The sequence below is a fragment of the Dermochelys coriacea genome, chromosome 4 (genome assembly GCF_009764565.3).
Source record: "Dermochelys coriacea isolate rDerCor1 chromosome 4, rDerCor1.pri.v4, whole genome shotgun sequence".
Lineage (NCBI taxonomy): Eukaryota > Metazoa > Chordata > Testudines > Dermochelyidae > Dermochelys > Dermochelys coriacea.
Window position 1 is genome coordinate 11,599,364 of NC_050071.1, and position 21,443 is coordinate 11,620,806.

Sequence of the window (21,443 nt, forward strand, 5' to 3'; positions counted from 1 at the left end):
ATTGGGTGGTGCAGTGTAGGAGGATTACATCACTTCTGGAGGTCCATGATAATCACCTTCATATGCATAGATGGCAACATCTTGTTAAAAAATCTCTGAATTTTCTATAGGCAAAATGGATGCATTTCCCTAGACGTTAGAGATGAGATTTTCAGCGCTCACCAAACCAGCCCTGTGTGTCCCCTGCTGGAGGCCCTGCTGCCCTGCTACACCCAATCCTAGGAAGCAGCAAGATGGGAGGAAAAGAGCATCTGAGGCAGTTCCTCCAGGCCTGCCTACAGATGCCTGACTGGAGCAGCCATCTTGGAAGCTAGAGAGCCGTGGTCCTCCAAGGGCTAGAAGGGTAGTAACAATCAGTCAGAGCCCAGCAGGCTCAGATAAAAGGAGTTGCAGGGCCTCAGTAGGTCAGTTCCCATCTGGGAGCAAAGGGATGAAGAAGGGGGCTTTGTTTTGGCCAAAGGAGCCCAACAAGTAGCCAGAGTTTATGGCTGGCCGAACTTGCACAGCTATTGCAGAGGGGGAAGGACCTGAGAACACAGGCTCTGAGTTAGGGTTCAGGATAAAACGCCCTATAGGAAGAGGCCCAGAGAAATAGCAGCAGAGGATTGCAACTGAGCTGAATGTGGTGGCTGTGTCCAGGGTCCCTGAGTTGGAACCTGGAGTAGTGGGTGAGCCTGGGTTCCTCCACCAGCAAAGTAGCATAAACCCCCAAAGGGAGTAGGGTTTATTTGGGAGCCTGGACAAAAGGCTGAGTTTAAAGGGCTCAGAGCCAGGCTGAAGAGCCTCGTGAGGGCAAGGAGACTGTTTATTTGATGGACTCTTTACTGTCCTGGAAGGGGTTCACTTGGAGGGTCAAACCACTGAAGACCCACTAAGGGCTTGTCTACATTACCCACTGGATCGACAGGCAGCGATTGATCCAGCGGGGGTTGATTTATTGCATCTAGTCTAGACACAATAAATTGACCCCCCCCCCGAGCGCTCTCCTGTCGATTCCGGTACTCCACCGCTGCGAGAGGCAGTTGTCGACTCACAGCAGTGAAGACACCGCGGTGAGTAAGTTTAAGTTCGTCGACTTCAGCTACGTTATTCACCTGCCAGTGTAGACTAGGCCTAAGGTTGGCTGGCCGCCTGCAGGGAGCATCAGGTGCAAGAAAAGAACTGTGGTACCACACCCAGCCACTGGGAGATGCTCAAGAACTGAATGACCCTTTATATCACCTAGCTCCCTTCCCATTAAGAGTTTTACCATTGACTTCAATGGGAGTAGAATTAGGCTAACGCTGAGCACTTTTGAAAATGTCACCCAATGTGTGTAGTTTAAGATAGCGACAGCAAAAAGCAAACAAGCTATGGTATATATAATATTCAGTCCACTGACTTATAGTCTTCTTAGATATTATAAACTGTCATGTTGGAAAAAGTAGATGTTTCTGCTAGAGAAATGTTTTTAAAAACAACATGCCCCAGCCCCCTGATAGCCACATTGAGCTCTTTTTAGGCATAGATCTTCGTGTCCCATTTTGATGGACTGTTTTCTGCTACATACAACATGTCTGCACGATCCAAGAATTCTGAAAACAGCTTTTTAAGCAATCGTTCACATTCTCCAGAAGCGGATATTTTTGGATGACAAGGATAGTGTTGTTTAGGGAAAGTGTGTTCCATTCACTGGATCTATTACAAAACATTCCTAGGGCACTATGTTGATGAAGTGCAGTACTTTGGTATTCCTTGTGCTTCGGTCTATGGGAAAGGAATAAATTACTCCCCAAAAGCATTTCCCGCTGATTCACTGCTCTTTATCATCTTATTTACTGGCCTGATCTTGAATTCTCACCACGCCCAAAACTCCCATTGACTTCAAGGAACAGGATATGCCTATTGTGGGAGCATACGAGCTGTGCAATCAAGTTTCACTAAAAGAAGCTTCTGAGTTCATCAGCACTGGAATGCACGTGGGTCTAAGATGTCTATCGCCATGTGAACTGTACATCAAGTGTAATGTGTCCAGCGTTGAATTCAATGGCAGGTTTGGATGGAAAAGGACTGCGGGGTTGGCCAGTACATCTGCAATTCCCTAACACAAAAATTCATGCTGACCGTATCTCCCACCCAGTTGCATAACACCCACTCTCCATTGGTGTGAACCACCTGTCTCTTTTAGTTCAATGATGCAATAAACACAAAAGAGACGTTGTTATACTCTAGGGAAAATTTATTTATGCATTGGGAAGACCTGCTACATGTGTTGATGTCATTCCAGTGCTGTTAAAAAGCCATTCCTCTCCAACAACATAGACCAGAAGCAGTAGTTTCTAATACTATACATACTCTGAGTTTGGTAACAGAAACAAGACCAGGAGTGATTTTTTTTTCTTGGTGGGAAATTCCTCATATATATTTCTATTATCAGTACTACAGTAGGGCCCCTACTGGGATTGCAGCCGCCATTATGTTTAGTGCAGTACAGGTGCATAATGAGGGACACTTCCTGGCCTAAGGATCTTATGATCTAAATAGACAAAAGAGTAGGAGGAGCAGGGAATTCAAGTAACGTTTCCACAGTGACAGAGCAAGGTATACAGCCCAGTTCTCCTGGCTCCCAGCCCCATGCTTTATCCATTGGACCACATGACCTCCGAAGACCCCTCTGAAATAAACTCTGGCATCTGCACACAGTGAAGCTTTGTCAGCTGTGCCATCAGCACATGGTAAATTCACGGCAGAAGTATCCTCTGTTTGAGTATTCCCACAATACCACAATAATTAAGTGCAAGCCCCTTGGCTAGACCAAGAGGGATGGAGCTCTCTGCATCCTCTGTTGGGGAGAAGGGTAAAAGCTAGCTTAATTTAAATGACTTATAATGTTATGTATCCATGGTTCCACCTACTAAGCTTTGTTGCGTGGGTTGGAATTTGTCTCTGTTTTGATGTGTCATGGTGATAATGGGTTGTTATCATTACTGTAATCATGAAAGGGCATGGGAATTGTGCGAGCTATGCCTTGGGTGACTTGGTCACGCTGACTGAACCAGAAATGGATGTTGACCGGGTAACAAAGCTGGGCTCTGCAGAGAAGGAAAGGGCTGTCATGGGGTGAGGGCTATTCTAAGGAGCAGGGATTCTGTCCAGGGGTTCTGATTTGTTCTGAGCTCCCTAGCTAGAGATCTCGTGCCTTGTGTCGAGGGTTCTGTGAGACAGTTTTGGTGGCAGCAGAGCTGGCTCCAAGGTGAGGCTTGACTGTACCAGTGGTGACAAAGCAGAAGTGACATCCCAGTGCTCCAGCCTACCTTGCTGCAGGAAGCAGAGCTGAACTGGGCCAGATAGCTGCACTGGCTGAGCAGTTCTTTGTCAGGACTGGAGCAGGCTGGCAGAGGAGAGCCACCTCCAGATGCTCTTGGCTACCACTAATCTGTGCATGGGTTTAGCTAGGTGGGGACTGTGGTGAGACAGAGTTCTGGTCCTCCATAAGCTGGACATAACGCATATAAATGCTGAGTTTTTCATGGTCCTTCTGACTGTTTCCCCCATTTTCCCCAAATAAAAAGATATGTCTATTCCATATTCCTAACAAACTCCTGAGCACTTATGAGTGGAGAACATCTTCCTGCAAGGACGGCCAGAGCAGTTTTATTTTAACTTCCAAGAGTCAGCAGTGAGAGTACGGCTCGGTTGGGGTCTTGAGCTATTATCTTATTATTATAAGTGTTATTCATCTTAGAAAAGGCACCCCAGATGCATTGAACCTGCCCTTGGTTCCGCCGTTGGCAGCTGGCAGAAGGGTTACATAAAAGCACATGATTTTCAATCACTTGTTGTCAGTGCTAAGTCTTGAAATGTAAAGGCCTGTAAGCTCTGCGGAGAATGTCTGCCTGCAAGCTGACAAGCAACCAGGCCCAATAAATACAGTATTTGGAAATGATATTGCAGAAAGGTCTGATTGACCAGCAGTGAGTCTGGGCCTGCTCCTACCGATGTCGTTAGTAGTTTTTCCATTAATTTTAATGGAAGCAGGATTAGACCCCAAACAATAAAAACATCCCAGGGGAAAAAAAAAAGCTAAGAAGTAAATCCAAAGGTTTGAGTTTCCCAAGGCCATAGATGGGCTTCATGCCCCTTACAATATGGGGCTGCTCTGAAAGTGACTCACAGTATTATCAGCTAGCGTGATTTTTATCATTAGTCTTGCAATATTTACTTTTTTTCCCTTAAAACCCAGCTCCTGGAGATAAGTGCATATGTGAGATCTCAGCTTTCATTTAAAAAAAAAACATTTCTAGCCTTCATGGTTTCAGAGAGAATTTAGAAAATGTGGCCCCCCCCCAAAGACCAGAAGACAAATTTAACGCATTCCAACACGAATGATTTTAAACATTGCATTATTTTAAAGACAATTTTAAGATTTTTTTGCAGGACGGGAAACTCATTTTTGAACACTTGATTGTGGGCATACTGCAACTGTAAAACACCATTGTTTGGCTCCATGTTTATTGTCCCTTGGTGATTCTATGTCAAACATGCTCAGTTTTCAAGTAAAATGATGGTCGTTTGTATGTTTGCTTGTTTGTTTTAACTCCCAGCCTTGCAAACTCAACCTGTAATCTGAAGATCAAGTCAGATTCCTTCCTTCTTGTGCAGCAATATTAAAGATGCTGCAAGTTCTGCAAGTTCTGTCTTCACTTACACCTGTACAACACCTCCATCTTCAAATGATGCCTTCCGCGGGGTGGCTGCACCCCCATAACTGATTGGCTGTCTGATTGAAATGTTGTAAACAATCCAGCTGGTGATGCACAAGAAGGGATGGATTCCAGTTCACTTTCTCTTATCTGAGTGGGATAACAGGAGGGCAGAGCATAAAAAACTCTTACTTGTTATAAAGAGAGCTGACCTGAGTCTGAATGCACACAGGAAGCACATCTGTATAGCAAGAAGTTGCTATTTGTCCATTGTCAGTCTCCAAATAGAACCGTGCATTAAGGAGGAGGCAAGCATTCCAAAATCCCAGCCCTTAATGGTTTGGTGTTACCCTTCCCATCTGCTCCCCTCTATACTGTAGGATAGTCAAGGAATCTAATAAGCAATAGAAGTAACCCCTTATATTAATTGCCTGAAAAATGTCTTTGCATCTAGCCTGCAAATGAGATTTGCGCCAGGTTTCCAGATTTGGGGTGCGTGAGCAGAGGCATTGTTTGCCCATTTTCAAAGAGGTGGGGAGGGCTGTATTATGCAAAGGATGATGTGGTGCCACCATGGGGATTTCACATCTGTTGATGTGGTTGCCATCCCAAACATTGAACTGCTCTGTGTATTCCAATGGAACATTAGAGGAGCAGCAAAATGGTTAGCTAGACTTGCAGGACAGCAGGTTGCTTAACGCTACCTGTATCCCCTGCTGACATTCCCTGCTGTAATGTCTTTGTTTAAAGCATTTGCCTCCCAGTCAGGCAAGCCATCACCAGGGCACAGGGAGCTCCTCCCTCTTCTGGTGGGTTGAGAAGAGAATGGCAAATACAGTGTGAACAACTCTGTGCAGATAGGTTCATCCGATGAAGTGAGCTGTAGCTCACGGAAGCTTATGCTCAAATAAATTTGTTAGTCTCTAAGGTGCCACAAGTACTCCTTTTGTTTCTGAGCAGATAGCATCTCAACACCTAGGAAGCCTGTTACGCCAGCATTGTCCAACTTGCCAAAGAAAGTTTGGTAAAGTTGTCTGTTCTTTGTGTACTGTCCCAGCACATCCAGAGAACCCAGTGGCACCAAGGCAGTACATGGCTGGGGAGGGATGCTATAATTCTTGGAGACACACATGTACAATAACTACTTCCTCTTCTCCCATCTTTTTCCTCTCTCGGTTTCTACTGCCTTGATATGATTCCAAGCTACCATAAGGTGGCAGTATCCCAGATCACTGCTCTGAGGTCTGAAGAATCAGCCAGTTTCTTCTGTCTGGATTGACTCTCAGCTACATTGACATGTTCATAACGGTTCAGAGCGAGCAATGATGTGATGTTTTCCTCCAGAAAGTAAGTTTCATCCAGGTGAAGGGTGTGGCTGCACATAGCATTGTCAACAGGCAGATCTGATATATTGTTCCCGTAAAGACATGCTCAGGCAACAGTTGCTTCATGTCTGCTATTTGCATGTGTGCATCAGAACATTTCCTCCTCTTTCCCTCTTCATGTGTCAATGTAACACTGATTTGGGATGTTGTAAACAAGGAAGGAGTTTGACCATCTCACCATGACCTAGTTGGTTCCAGTATTGGAGATTGCAAATCTAATAAACAATTTTTTTTAAAAAAAGGCATGTTCAATTATTTCTCCAACAGTCCTTGCACTAAAGTGTTAATAAGGTGGATGAGGTAATATCTTTTACTGGACCAACTTCTGTTGGTGTGAGGGACAGCTTTTAAGCTTCTATCGAGCTCTTCCTCAGGTCTGGGAAAGGTACTCAGCCTGTCACAGCTAAATACTAGGTCAAACAGATAGTTTACCATAAGTACAGGTTTCAGAGTAGCAGCCGTGTTAGTCTGTATTCGCAAAAAGAAAAGGAGTACTTGTGGCACCTTAGAGACTAACAAATTTATTAGAGCATAAGCTTGCATCCGATGAAGTGAGCTGTAGCTCACGAAAGCTTATGCTCTAATAAATTTGTTAGTCTCTAAGGTGCCACAAGTACTCCTTTTCTTTTTACCATAAGTAGTTAGCACATATTCTAATGGACCATTCACGCTGAAGTGGCCTGTTACCACCCCTGTAGCCAGAGGACAAAAAGGGAGGTTAGTGGGTTATAGAGTGTTGTAATCAGCCGTAAATCCAGTGTCTTTATTAGGAGCATGATTTTTAGTGTCCAGCAACTTAATGAAGTGAAGCTCCCAGGCTCAGCTTTTGAAAGTGTTGTGCAGGTTTCCTTTGCAGACGAGGTCAGATAAGGAGCGATCACTTTGTGAGATGTGTTCACACAGAGGTGATGGGGTGTTTTTGTCTTCTATCATTTTCCCGTGCGAGTTCATTTGAGAGCGTAGTGATGATCCAGTTTCACCCATATACTTGTGGGCATTGAGTGCACTGGATGAGGTATACCAAATATTGTGATAGGCCTGTGTAGCACTCCTGGATATTGAAAGGTGTGTTTGTGTTTGTGTTGATCATTGTAGCAGTGGAGATATGTCTGCGGGTTTTGCATTTGCAGGTCTGGTGCTGCTTTGAGTTGGTGCGTCCTGGTCTGTGGGGAACTTGTCTCTGAATCATAGAACCGCAGAGTTAGCAGGGACCGCAAGGGTCATCTCGTCTAACCCCTGCCAAGATGTAGGGTTTGAAGCATCATTGCAGAAAATGACAAGGCCTCACTGCCTCATATGGGTAGAGCAGAGGTAACAGGTTATCGATTAATAGATTCCAAGGCCAGAAGGGACCACTGTGATCATCTAGTCTGACCTCCTTTATAGCACAGGCAAGAGAACTGCTCCACAATAATTCCTTTTCAACTAGAGTGCATCCTTCTAAAAACCATCTCATCTTGATTTTAAAATCGCCACTGATGGAGGATCTACCATGACACTTAGGAAATTGTTCCATGGTTAATTCTCCTCACTGTTAAAAATGTATACCCTATTTCCAGTCTCCAGTTGGTGTAGCTTCAACTTCCAGCCTCTGGATCTTGTTTGCTAGATTGAAGGGCCCATTAGCATTTTTTCACCCATGTAAATACTTGCAAACCATGATCAAGTCGTCCTTTAACCTTCTCTTTATTAAACTAAAAAGATTGAGCCCCCTGAGTCCGTTACTGCAAGGCATGGTACACAGGGGATAATTTCTCCAGAGTTGGTATGTTGTTTAGCCAAGTACAGGAGGCTCGGTAAACAGCAGCATGAGATGTTGTCAGTGCTGGAGATGGGGCAGAGGGCCTGGGGTGGAGAGAGAGACTTCTGTGGACCCATCAAAAAAATATCCAGGTTCCCAAGGGGACTGAGCTCCACCCAGAATGCCTCTATTTCCAGCGCCCCCAGAGGGCTGTTTAATTAATTAGTTAATGTTTATAAAGCACTTTGAAGATGGAAAGAGCTAGATAAATGCTGCACTTTATTGTTACTCTGCCTGGGGGAAGAACTTGTTTATACCAGCGACATTAGCATCCCTCCTCCTGGGGCTGGTGGAAATCAGATTGGGGTGGCGAGGGACTGTCTGGGAGTGAGGGAAGGGCATGCCTGTCAAGCTGAAGGGGAGCTGCAGGCTGAGACACAGAACCAAGCTCTCTAAACTCTAAGGGAAGAAAGAGAATTAAGCAGCCCAACAAAAAATCTAGGCAGTTGCTTAAGGTTTGTGATCTCCCTGGTGCCTCCATCCCCTCCCCCACCCTTTGGAAGGGCAAGGGCAGCACTGTATCCCAGCATTGGGTCCTTGCACGGTCACATTGCAATATCATGGTATAAGCGGACGGTGCTGGTCCCGAGGCTACTTTGGTGGGGTGCCGGCAGTCACATGTGGCTGCAGAGATGCTAGTGAAGGAAGCTATCATGTTGTGTGCGTCCCCTGCTCAGTGCGGCAAACGTAACAGGGCTGGAGGAGGAATTCGCTAACCTCAGTGCACTTAGGAAGGAGGCCACCCATCCCATCCTGGAGGCCACATCTCATGTACTGAAATGAGATGCGTTCCAGATAAATGGCGTGGAAGTGCGTTGTGCAGAAAGAGCTGCCAGTTACGGATCGGCAAATCCATACTCTGTAGACACCTGGCAAGGACTTTAGTCAGAACCTCTCTCTCTTCTTCATCGGAGTGACCCCTGAAGACAGGTTCATTCAAGTGCCAGGATTTTCTGGACCAGCAGCCATATGACTGAGGGCCCAGAACCTCAAAGGTATTTAGGCTACTAACTTCCCCTGAAATCAGTGGAAGTAAGAAACCTAAACACCTTTGAGGATCTAGATCAGGGTACACATGGCCACAGCTTCCAAACTGTTAATAGTATCCTGTGAGCAGTCTCTTTCCACCTTGTAACTTCAGTGAAGGAGGCTTCTCAGAAGGCTACAGATGCATTGTTAATATGAATTGGGGTCAGTTTAGGGGACCAGAGCAAGTGCCGATACTCTCCTGAGATACTCCCTGCACAGACCAAATTTCACCCACTCATGAAATTACACCTGCAGGAGATGGTGCAGGAGATAGTCATAGGCTTGCTGATTCTGGCTCGTAAGGGTGGGTCAGTGGCATATCTGTTAACAGTCAACACGCTGCAGAGTCAACATCTGGATGAGAAGAATGGAATAAGTGCACATTTTGCTCTGAGCTATCCTTCCAGGTGGCTTGCAGATGCAGACAGACATCACTGCATTGTGAACATTTCAAAAGTTTTCTGTCACAGTCATAATGGCTACAGGTTTAGGGCCAGATTCATTGTGGGGCTGAGTTCACACATTGCCTGGCTGAGGAGAATGATGGGGAAAGGTGGGTCTAAACCAGCTTTGCACACCTCAAATTCTAAACTGGCTTGGAGAAGAAAAATCCCCTATCAAGCAGTATAAATCTGCTCCAACATATGGCAACTTCAATTGCTGCTTCAGATGAAGATCAGGCAGCACCCAGCACCCAACGCACCCCTTCATCTGTCAAGGGGAACTTGTCGGTTGGCCATTTAGAACAAAGCAGCTGCAGTTGGGGTGGAGGACCTGCCCTTGTGGAGCACAAAATGGCCACCAGCAGGAAAAAGTCCAGGCACTTCCTATCCCAATCCGGCCTCTGAATATAGAGATTATTGAGCAGCCTTGTCAAATCTTTCATCATGGAATTTCATGTATGTAGCAGGACATGGGAGGCCCTGCAGCATTAAGCAAAGCCCAGTCACTAGCCAGCCGCAATCAGAAGGCCCCCAGTTTCTAAACAGATTAGTTATTTTTTAGACAAATACTTAAATGTAGAACGAAAGCCAAACTTTGTCTGTGGGGTGGTGCTCTCTTCTTTGTACCTGAATTCAAGCAGCCAGCAGGAAAGGCAGCGTCACCTTCCTTAGGGACTGACAGGATATAAATCCAGCGAAGGCATGCACCCCATGATTTCATGCCTGTGAACTGAGGCTGAACCTGCTCAGCCAGAATGACAGGATGGTGTTGGATACCTCCCCCCTTTAATCTGCTGGCTGGGAAAGGAGCCAGGCTTTTGCTTCCTGACACTTCCACACTGAAGCTCATTTATTAATTTTTTTATTTAACTAAGTACATAAAATTCCCGAATTCCTTGGAGAATGCTAGCTTTCTGATCAGCATGCATGCCCAGATGGCTTGGTTTTCCTGGGGAAGGCAGGTGATAGAGGAGTTGGGGAGAAGAGAGCTGTCAAAGCGCACAGGGTAAGAGCTACCGTGCTGGCCATTGGATCTCAACTGGGAAGAGAATGGAGGGTGAAATTCACCCTTGTGCAGAAAGCTCACCCAAAGCCCAATCAGTGAGAGTGAAGTGGTGCGCACTGGGCATTATGCAGGCCTCTCTGCCCAGGGGTCAGTTCTAGCCCAGGCGGCTCAAGGAGATGGCTAATAGGATGGCCATGATGAGGGCATGCAGCAGTTTGATCTTGGACATCGTGTAATGAGCCTGCTGGCTTGTTCCTGGGTGCTGCAACCAGCCACTTCAGCATCTAGCCAGTAGAGGGCTCCACAGACGTCTGGGTGCTGGCTGTGAAGGCTGGAGACCAGGCAACTCGGGTGGTGCGGCTGGAAGGTCCAAGAGCTGGACGATGGTGGCAAGGGGCTAGCGGTAGCTGCAGCAGGAGGACACACTGCTGTGAGTGGTCAACACAGGGACTCTTCCTTTCGTACCTCTAGCCTGGAGGCTAGATTGGGAACTTGTTGTATTTAGCATTTTTGCTGTCTCTCTCAGAGCAATCGTGCCTCGTGTGTTTATTTATGGCAGCCCTTGTAAAAGACTCTTACGCTCTGACATGTGTGAGAGTTTTGGGGAACCCACCGAGGGCTAGCTCCTGAAGAGCTTAGAGTGCCTACCACACTTGCCTCTGGGCTTGTGGTCCATTCAGTGCCTTACCCGACAGTCGTCACAGCGTCTCCCTGCAGTGGGGTTGCTTACACCAGTCTGCCTTCTTCCCAAATACTCAGCCTAGTGATGGCGATGGGTAGTCTGCACATGGCAAGAACGTAGAATGAGCGATCCCGAAAGAATTTGAACAATGCTACCTGTGCCTGGTAGTGACGCCGCAAGGGGAAAGTTAAAAATTGAATGTGATTGAACAATCAGCCTAATCTAATCTGAGTCTGCCAATACTAAAATTCCATAAGCCTAACCATGGAGGTTTTGTGTGCCTTCTCGATAGGGCAGAGAGAAGGTTGTTTGGGTGCCCTAACAGTGCATTCCCATACCTTACTATGTTTGGATTTCCTTTGAGTTTAACCATAGCTCTGAATTTCTTGGTTTATAATGCTTGGTTTTGACGTAATTGCAACACCTCTGTGATGCTTTTGCCCTAAATTACTGAGATGTGCTCTCAACCTTAGCTCTGTCTTCATAGAGTTTTTGTCTAGGAGTATTAATCAGGGTGGTGCTGCCAGAGTGTGGCCTTTAGAATTCTACAATGCAGTACATTTACCTGTCCTCTTAGTGGAGATGTAGCTCACAGAAACGACAGGTCCAGGCATGCATTGCTCTGTCTGATTTAGCATTGTGTTCAGTTAGGCACTTAAATAAGTGCCCTGATTCTCAAAATGCCATGCAACCATCAGCTCCCGCTGATGTGAGCTGAAGCCAAAAGGTGGCTTTAGAAGGCAACTTTTTAGGCTTATGGGTGTGGTTTTTTTTCATTCTTGATATCTATTGTAAATGAGAAATTTTTCAGCAATAAACAACACATGAGGGACTTGAGAAGAGATGAGAAAGCACTGAAAAGCCCTTATTTTTCTTTTGTAGTCCTTGGCTCAGCAGGCTAGTGGGATAATGCCAAACCTTCATGGAGGAGGACTCCACAAATGAGTAAAATGGTAATTAGCTTCCTAACAAACTCCAGGGGCAATATTACAGTAGTTGGACCCATCAAAAATATTGCCTCACCCACCTTGTCACTCTAACATCCTATTAAACAGTCTAAATGAAGTTGTAAATGACAAGTTGAAAGACTAACAAATTTATTAGAGCATCATGCTATAGCTCACGAAAGCTTATGCTCTAATAAATTTGTTAGTCTCTAAGGTGCCACAAGTACTCCTTTTCTTTTTGCGAATACAGACTAACACGGCTGCTACTCTGAAAGTTGAAAGATGAAAGTCTTTTTTTTCCCCCCTGTGTGGGGACAAGTAGCACTCTGTGAAGACATGTGTGATGGTGAGTGAATTTAATGCCTGGAGCTCTGTCACTCTGTCTGGTTGTTAGTGAGACTTTAACATTATCAGTAAATATGGTGGTCATGAAGGTTGCAAACTAATAGGAATGGCGATAATCACATACACTTTCCTCAAATAACTGTGGCGAGGCCCCTCAGCTCTGACATGTGAGACCCCTTCTATTTTTATTTTGTTTAATAATTAGGACCCAGAGTCTCCCGTCAAGATGTCCCCATGACCCACAGGAAGTCATGATCCCCAGTGAATTGCTTTTCGTGGTTTTCCACAAGAAATGTTGCTGAGTCTTAAAAACTGAAAGATTCAGGCTCATACTAATGTCCGGAGGTAGTATGTTCCACAGCTGTGGGCCTTTCATGGAGAAGGCCCTGTCTTCATCCCCCAAGCCTGGAAACCGTCAGCTGCACTAGCCATGTGGCACACAGCGGCTGCAGTGAAGAACAAAGGGAGAGATGGTCTCAGAACTCACAAATCAGCCGGTGTATCAGTAACAAATGGAAAGGGATCAAATGATTTCTTGCAGGAGGTCAAACAAACAGCTTTTGCCAAACAAACAGCTGATAGACAGCCCCACCGAACAGCTGTGGCTGGTGGGTGCTGAGCACCCACTCTTTTTTGGGTCGGTGCTTGAGCCCCAGAGCACCCATGGAGTCAGCGCCTCTGACAGTGATCCCTTCTGACAGTGACCCATCCTTGTTTGGTGCCATGCAACAAGAATACCCTTACCAGGAAGCGTCCTCTTTCAGCAGGTTTTTTGGTCATCTTACAAAATTTGTAGAATGAGAAAATGTGAAGGGAAGGAGCTGAGCTTCTCTGTAGGGTGATATTTCAAAGGCACCTATGGCCAAATATTTGGCAAGATTCAAAAAGGGAGTGGACATGTAGCTGGCTACCCAGCATTAGAACTAGACGTGGCAGGATGAGACTGTCATCTGTAAATGTCAGTACACATTAATTTCACTGGCCACACACAAACTGACAAAAATATATTTCCACTGATACTCATCAAAATGTACAGATAGGCAAAGTACGAAAAATGCTACTTGAGAACTTCTTAGCGTCAAAATCCAATGATTTAGACTTTTGCATTAGCCTTGTTACAAATGGACAAACCAATGAATAAAAAAAAAGAGGTATGATTTGTTGATGTAAAGATATTTACTTTGGCTATTTTGATGTCTGATGTTGACAATTTGTGTTTTAACTTCTGGATTCTCAATGTCTATGCTCAGTAAATAATTGTCTGGCCCACTCCCATAATTTCCTGCAACTGTGAAGATTTAAATCAATAAAAATAACCAAAAATAATGGTAAAACCTCATAATTTTGGGCAACTGTAAAAATTTAAGTCAATGAAAATATTAAAATGTTTTAAAATAAAATGACGTCTGTCAAAATTATATATTAAAAATATTTCTGACTAGCTTGACTATAACAGACAATGCTACTGTAAATTGCGGAGGAGCTATTAGACCTCATGCTTCAGGACTTAAACAGTCTCTACTAAAAAAAGAAAAAGAGTACTTGTGGCACCTTAGAGTCTCTATTGTTAGAAGGAGATCTCATGTAGAGGGCAGATTATCACACTTATGCCTACTATGACAAATGGCAGCTTCCTCTCATTCACTCTCGTTCTGGCTGTTGTTGGAAACAAGACAATGGACTAGAGCAACAAGGAGTCGGATCCAGTCTGGCAAGTCCTATGTTTCTGAAAGAGTTGAGTGCCTAATTCCTTTAGGCACCTTCAAAAATTTCAACCTCACATTTTAGATACGCTCTTGCATCTAAATGTTGGAGCGGAGGGTGTACGTGTGTGTAAAGTAAAACTATTTCCCCATGTTTATCCCCACCCCACCCCCACTGTTCCTCAGATGTTCTTCTCAACTGCTGGAAATGGCCCACCTTGATTATCACTACAAAAAGTTTTCTTCCCTTCCTCTCTGCCCCCCCCCGCCCCCGGTAATAGCTCATCTTAAGTGATCACTCTCCTTACAGTGTGTATGGTAACACCCATTGTTTCATGTTCTCTGTGTATCTGTGTATATAAATCTCCCCACTGTATTTTCCACTGAATGCATCCGATGAAGTGAGCTGTAGCTCATGAAAGCTTATGCTCAAATAAATTTGTTAGTCTCTAAGGTGCCACAAGTACTCCTTTTCTTTTTGCGAATACAGACTAACACGGCTGCTACTCTGAAACATGTGTAATGCTGGGACTTTGTTTTGGCTCAGAAGAAGGCCCCAATATATTTCTGTCTCCCGCTTTACCTGCAGAATCACAGACATTCTAGATCAAAGATGGGAAGGAGTTGGAAGTTTTCCAGTGAACAGCTGTAGTTTATTACCAGGGTAGTTTTGGATCTCACTCAGAAACCCACACTACAAAAACAAATAAGAAAATTTCGTTGTAGAAGGAAAACCAGCAAACTGGACCAGGCTCTAGAAGCCACTGCTAAATATGTATCACATATGGAACAGGTTTCAGAGCGGTAGCCGTGTTAGTCTGTAGCAGCAAAAACAACGAGGAGTCTTTGTGGCACTTTAGAGACTAACAAATTTATCTGGGCATAAAATATATAAAGTGCCACAAGGACTCCTCGTTGTTTTTACATATAGAAAAGTCTTTTATAATTTAATAGAGAATAATATGGTTTTTGCCTAACCCTCCTATAGAATTCTATAGCAAGGGGATATAATTGTTCAATTCTACAGGTGGCTTAAAATTTTGTTAGAAAGTATATCTTTCTCTATTAAACTCTGTATGTATTTAGGGTCACTTCTACAGGACCCTACTGAATGTTGAATGACCCTTATTGGATTTCTCTGTCACACATTTTATAGGATTTTTCTAATCTCTTATTGTCTCTGTAGAAATCCCTAGTTCCTAGGGAAACTAAATACAACACACCTATTGTTTCACCTGATCTGCTTAATTCAATCCAGGAATTTTGAGGCATCTCAGAGGATTAACAATTTTTTGTAGAAGTTCTAAGGGGCATTTAATGAGACATGTGACTGCCAGAGCCATCTCTAATTTAAACTGCTGCCGTAGCTGAAGGAGGGAGTGTCTTGCTTGGTTATACCTACAGCTGCACTTGTTTTCTTTTTGCAGTATTAATGGGGTAATATAAAATTTTCCTGGTGCCATAGGTCTGTTAAAAGGCATGAAGCTATTTTGTGCAGTAGTGCCATAGTACTCCTTGGTATGTCTGGACAGTTAGTTAGCATGCAAATGATGCCGTCATGTGAGATTTATAGAGAGACAGATTGCTTCGTCTCACGGGCTGACCTGAAACACAATGGAAAAATTAAACATTTACAGTCATAAAACAGTCCAACAGCAATGGGTAACTACCTGAAAAGTGCAACAGATTCCAGCAAAACTGCCAATGGTGCTTAAAGCAAAGAGGAATCGCAGGAAACACTGTGGAGGATAATAGCATAAAGATGGGAATTATATGCAAGAAAATGTCACTCATGTGCCTTATTCTGCAAGCAGCAAATGAAACCACATCATCATGGGCAAATCAACCAGCCACCAGGAAAAAATCAAGACCCTTCCTGGAGTAGGAAATAGAAAACAGGAATCCCATCTGCATATCGCCAAGGAGCTGCAGCTAAGAGAGCCCTCTGTTTGCAAACATTATATCCTACAAACACTGAAGCACTGGAATGGGTTACCTAGCGAGGTGGTGGAATCTCCCTCCATAGAGGTTTTTAAGGTCAGGCTTGACAAAGCCCTGGCTGGGATGCTTTAATTGGAATTGGCCCTGCTTTAAGCAGGGGGTAGGACTAGATGATCTCCTGAGGTCCCTTCCAACCCTGATATTCTATGATTCTATACCTAGAATGCCAAGATCCCAGAGCTGGCTGCTTTAGTCAATTAACTGCGTTAGTCAGTTAGGGTGAGATGGGCATGTACATGTCCAAACACTGGTTTGGGGTCCTGGGATGTAGCTATTGTAGTTCCACTCTGAAAACCTGCTTCTACTTACATCTGTGCAGAGCCCCTGTCTCCAGATTCTGCTCTGAGTTACTGTGTTCCCATGTTTCAGAGTAGCAACCGTGTTAGTCTGTATCCGCAAAAAGAACAGGAGGACTTGTGGCACCTTAGAGACTAACAAATTTATTTGAGCATAAGCTTTCATGGGCTACAGCCCACTTCATCGGATGCATAGAATGGAACATATAGTAAGAAGATGTATACAGAGAAGTTGGAAGTTGCCATACAAACTGTAAGAGGCTAATTAGTTAAGATGAGCTATTATCAGCAGGAGAAAAAAACTTTTGTAGTGATAATCAAGATGGCCCATTTAGAAGTTGACAAGAAGGTGTGAGGATACTTAACATGGGGAAATAGATTCAATATGTGTAATGACCCAGCCACTCCCAGTCTCTATTCAAACCCAAGTTAATAATATCAAGTTTGCATTTTAATTCAAGCTCAGCAGTTTCTCATTGGCATCTGTTTTTGAAGTTTTTCTGTTGCAAAATTGCCACCCTTAAATCTTTTACTGAGTGGCCAGAGAGGTTGAAGTGTTCTCCTGCCGGTTTTTGAATGTTATGATTCCTGATGTTAGATTTGTGTCCATTTATTCTTTTGTGTAAAGACTGTCCAGTTTGGCCAATGTACATGGCAGAGGGGCATTGCTGGCACATAGTGGCATATATCACATTGGTAGATGTGCAGGTGAACGAGCCCCTGATGGCGTGGCTGATGTGATTAGGTCCTATGACGGTGTCCCTTGAATAAATATGTGGACAGAGTTGGCATCAGGCTTTGTTGCAAGCATAGGTTCCTGGGTTACTGTTTTTGTTGTATAGTTGCTGGAGAATTTTTGCTTCAGGTTGGGGGGCTGTCTGTAAGTGAGGACTGGCCTGTCTCCCAAGATCTGTGAGAGTGATGGGTCGTCCTTCAGGATAGGTTGTAGATCCGTGATGATGCGTTGGAGAGGTTTTAGTTGGGGGCTGAAGGTGATGGCTAGTGGCGTTCTGTTATTTTCTTTGTTGGGCCTGTCCTGTAGTAGGTGACTTCTGGGTACTCTTCTGGCTCTGTCAATCTGTTTTTTAACTTCAGCAGGTGGGTCCTGTAGTTTTAAGAATGCTTGATAGAGATCTTGTAGATGTTTGTCTCTGTCTGAGGGATTGGAGCAAATGTGGTTGTATCTTAGAGCTTGGCTGTAGACAATGGATCGTGTGGTGTTTCCTGGATGGAAGCTGGATGCAAGTAGGGTAAGTATAGCGGTTAATAGGTTTCTGGTATAGGGTGGTGTTTATGTGACCATCGCTTATTAGCACAGTAGTGTCCAGGAAATGAACCGCTTGTGTGGACTGGTCCAGGCTGAGGTTGATGGTGGGATGGAAATTGTTGAAATCATGGTGGATTCCTCAAGGGCTTCTTTTCCATGGGTCCAGATAATAAAGATGTCATCAATGTAGTGCAAGTAGAGTAGGGTCATTAGGGGATGAGAGTTGAGGAAGCGTTGTTCTAAGTCAGCCATAAAAATGTTAGCATACTGTGAGGCCATGTGGGTACCCATAGCAGTGCCACTGACTTGAAGGTATATATTGTCCCCAAATGTGAAATAGTTGTGGGTGAGGACAAAGTCACAAAGGTCAGCCACTAGGTTAGCCGTGACATTATCGGGGATACTGTTCCTGACGGCTTGTAGTCCATCTTTGTGTGGAATGTTGGTGTAGATAGTCCATCCATAGTGGCCAGGATGGTGTTTTTGGAAGATCACCGATGGATTGTAGTTTCCTCAGGAAGTCAGTGGTGTCTTGAAGATAGCTCAGAGTGCTGGTAGCATAGGGTCTGAGGAGAAAGTCCACATAGCCAGACAATCCTGCTGTTAGGGTCCCAATGCCTGAGATGATGGGGGCGTCCAGAATTTCCAGGTTTATGGATCTTGGGTAGCAAATAGAATACCCCTGGTCGGGGTTCTAGGCATGTGTCTGCACAGATCTGTTCCTGTGCTTTTTCAGGGAGTTTCTTGAGCAGATGGTATAGCTTCTTTTGGTAATCCTCTGTGGGGTCAGAGGATAATTGCCTGTAGAATGTGGAGTTAGAGTTGGAATGTGAACAATAGGCTGCTAGATGGAAACTTCCAACTTCTTTGTATGTGTATATATATATATATATATATATATATATATATGTATGTATATATATATATATCTTATTCCTATATGTTCCATTCTATGCATCAGATGAAGTGGGCTGTAGCCCACGAAAGCTTATGCTCTTATAAATTTGCTAGTCTCTAAGGTGCCACAAGTACTCCTGTTCTTTTTGTGTTCCCATGATAGTGGGTTTAAAGAAATAAGGGGGGAACTTGACAACATTAATTTGAAAAAAAAAAAAGTCAACCACGTCTAAATCCTACTGTCTTCAAATCACGCCCTCAACTTTATTTCCCATAGTCTTCTTTAGAGCTAGTAAAAAAAAAAAATGGGAACATTTCATGGAAATTGCAATATTTTTAGCTGCTTTGTAACCGAGTAAAACATTTCATTGAAATGTTGCCTGATTATTTTTTTTTAAGTTTTGAATTTTTTTTTGAAAAATGCACAACATTTCAGCCAGCTCAAGTCATTGGTAGGTCTGTACAGGTGTGACTAAGAAGAAAATTTGGCCCTGCATTTGATACTGAGTTAACAAGTCTGTTGCTGATGCATGAGCTACAACAGAATCCAGATTCATAGCTATGTTGGTTCTCCAGGGCTAGTAGCACTAAAAGAGTTGTAAAAAATCATGTCACTAAAGAAATTAGCGGTGGCTGAGTATACAGAGGTCTTATCAGGCCAGTGCAGAGTTTCTCAACCATTTCAGGTTGGCAACCCCTTCTTCGGTGTCAAAATTTTTTGCAAACCCCTTGCATTCACTATAAAAGTTAAAAAAGTATCAAAGATCACTCTGAGAAGCCTGTAGAGTTTCTTTTTGTGTGTTTCATGAGATTGTCAGAAATACTTGACCTTGAAGGGTAAGGGTACGTAGGATACGAAGATTTTCTTTGTTTTAGATTGTAATAAAATCACACACACACACCAATGGCTTTTCATGACACCCTGGGCATCACAATGCACCAGTTCAGAAACAGTGCCCTAGAGAATTGAGCGGCTGTTTCTTGAGCCAGTGGGCTAGCCGCATAGTGGGCATAAAAACAGAGTAGTTCTGATGAGTAAGAAGTTGCTGTTTTCATGACATCACTTTTCCAAGTTGAGCTGCCATTTAATGCTCCTAAATGCACATTTAGACCTGATTTTCAGAGGTGGTAAGGCCCAACACTCACATTGATTTTAATGGGATTTTTTGGAGATATCTGGACATATCTGAAAATCGGGCCAAATTGAATTAAGTACCTAAATATGGATTGTAGGAGCCTTATGTAGGCCACCAAGTTTGCACATTTTGGCCTTCATAGATAAACATTGCAATTCAGACACCTACGCCCTGATCCAGCAAAGCACTTCAGGTCTGATCCAGAACCCACTGAAATCAATGGAAGGATGCCCATTGACTTCATTGGTCTTCAGCTCAGGCCCATAAAAACACATGTTTAACTTTAACCACTTGAGCAGTTAAGCATGTGCTTCAAGTGCTTTGCTGGAACAGGGTTTTAATGCACCAGAGCCTTGATCCTTAGAGGTATTTAGCATCTAAATACCTTTGAGGATATGGACCCAGGTGACTAGACAATGGGTCAAACCGGGGCATTTTTTTTAAAATGACGGACCTAGTTCCTCACTATTACTTTGACTGTACAATGTCACTTTCAACAGAGTTCTACTGGGGTAAAGTGAAGTGACATACAGATGAAGGATACCCAATAAAATATAACAATTCTATACTATTAAAACTCTTTAACCAGGTGATAAAGTATATGTAAGTGTTAGTGCACCTGATTAGCAAGCTCATGTATACACTTCTACATGTCTTTAGAAGATGACTCCTTGAGCAGGTAAAAGAGGGTGGGTGAGATCTTGGCCCCACTGAGGTCCAGTGCAGTCATCCTATTCGCTTCAGTGAGGCCAAGATTTCACCCAGTGTTTTTTGAGGAGACTCATGTCTGAGTTTGTGTTCCTCTACTCAGCCCATGTGAATTGCCAGGAGACTTAGAGACTTAGAATTGCCTTCTTAGCTCTAGAGATGACAAATTTACGGAAAACCAAATGGCAAAAACTTCCTGAGATGACCCTGTTTTGTGATGAAATTCTAATCCCATGACACACTTGTCTAGCCAGCTAATTATGGTAATTAACAAGGGAGGCGAGAAGGTGGATCTAGGAATTATATTGCATGAGTAAGAGGGATGTTTTATGGCAGTAATGTTAGGAGGAGTATAGCAATAGGGGAATGTGCAACGAGGGATACAAGTACTCCTTTTCTTTTTGACCAGGAAATGATCTCCATGCAGGACAGAACTGAAGAACTGACTCTGAGACAGGATTCCACGATATACCACCTCCACCAGGTGAAGGTTAATCTTTAAAAGAACTGTCTTGGACATTATAGTCACATGGTAATGGAACCTTTTTCAAGTTTGCCTGAGTTTGGGGTAGGAGAGAGGGATGAGCCATAAAGACGTGATGGCCTTTATTTCATATATTCAAACCAAGTTGATACTGGACAAATATGTGAATACAATCCAGAGGCTGCAGACAGTTTCTCAGGAATAGCCACATCGTGTATATATACTAAACTGCGCCCTCTGAACAACTGCAAAATATCTCCAAGGCAACCCAATAGATCTCTATGGGCATGCTTTCCTCAGCAACAGCTGTGTTAGCACTAGATTTACACAATCATATTCTGGCTTGCCATTAGCATTCCCATTTCCAGTCAAATATTTGTAAAAGACTTATACACTGGGCAAATAAAAATCCACAGGCATGAAAAAAAGAGAGAGCTGGAGCCTCTTCACAGGTAATGCTTTTGTCTCTAGAGTGTAAAGGTTAATGAAGTTAGTAGCGCTTCGGGTTGTGCAGGGAGCCTGAGAGTGACACCAACACTGAAAGGAGGGTGAGATTGCAACTTTCACCGGAACAGGGTTATGTTAATGTTGAAGCCTAATGAAGCCACTTAAATGCTAAAAGGACAGTGAG

The 21,443-nt window shown here is 43.9% G+C and overlaps 1 long non-coding RNA gene across 1 annotated transcript in view; it reads left to right on the forward strand.

Moving 5' to 3' along the window:
* Nucleotides 1-21,443, forward strand: part of LOC119854962 — a 72,570-nt gene that overhangs the window by 48,223 nt on the left and 2,904 nt on the right. The window contains exon 2 of the long non-coding RNA XR_005292708.2: nucleotides 20,738-20,812. This is a non-coding gene — a long non-coding RNA (uncharacterized LOC119854962). The remainder of the gene's footprint in view (nucleotides 1-20,737; nucleotides 20,813-21,443) is intronic.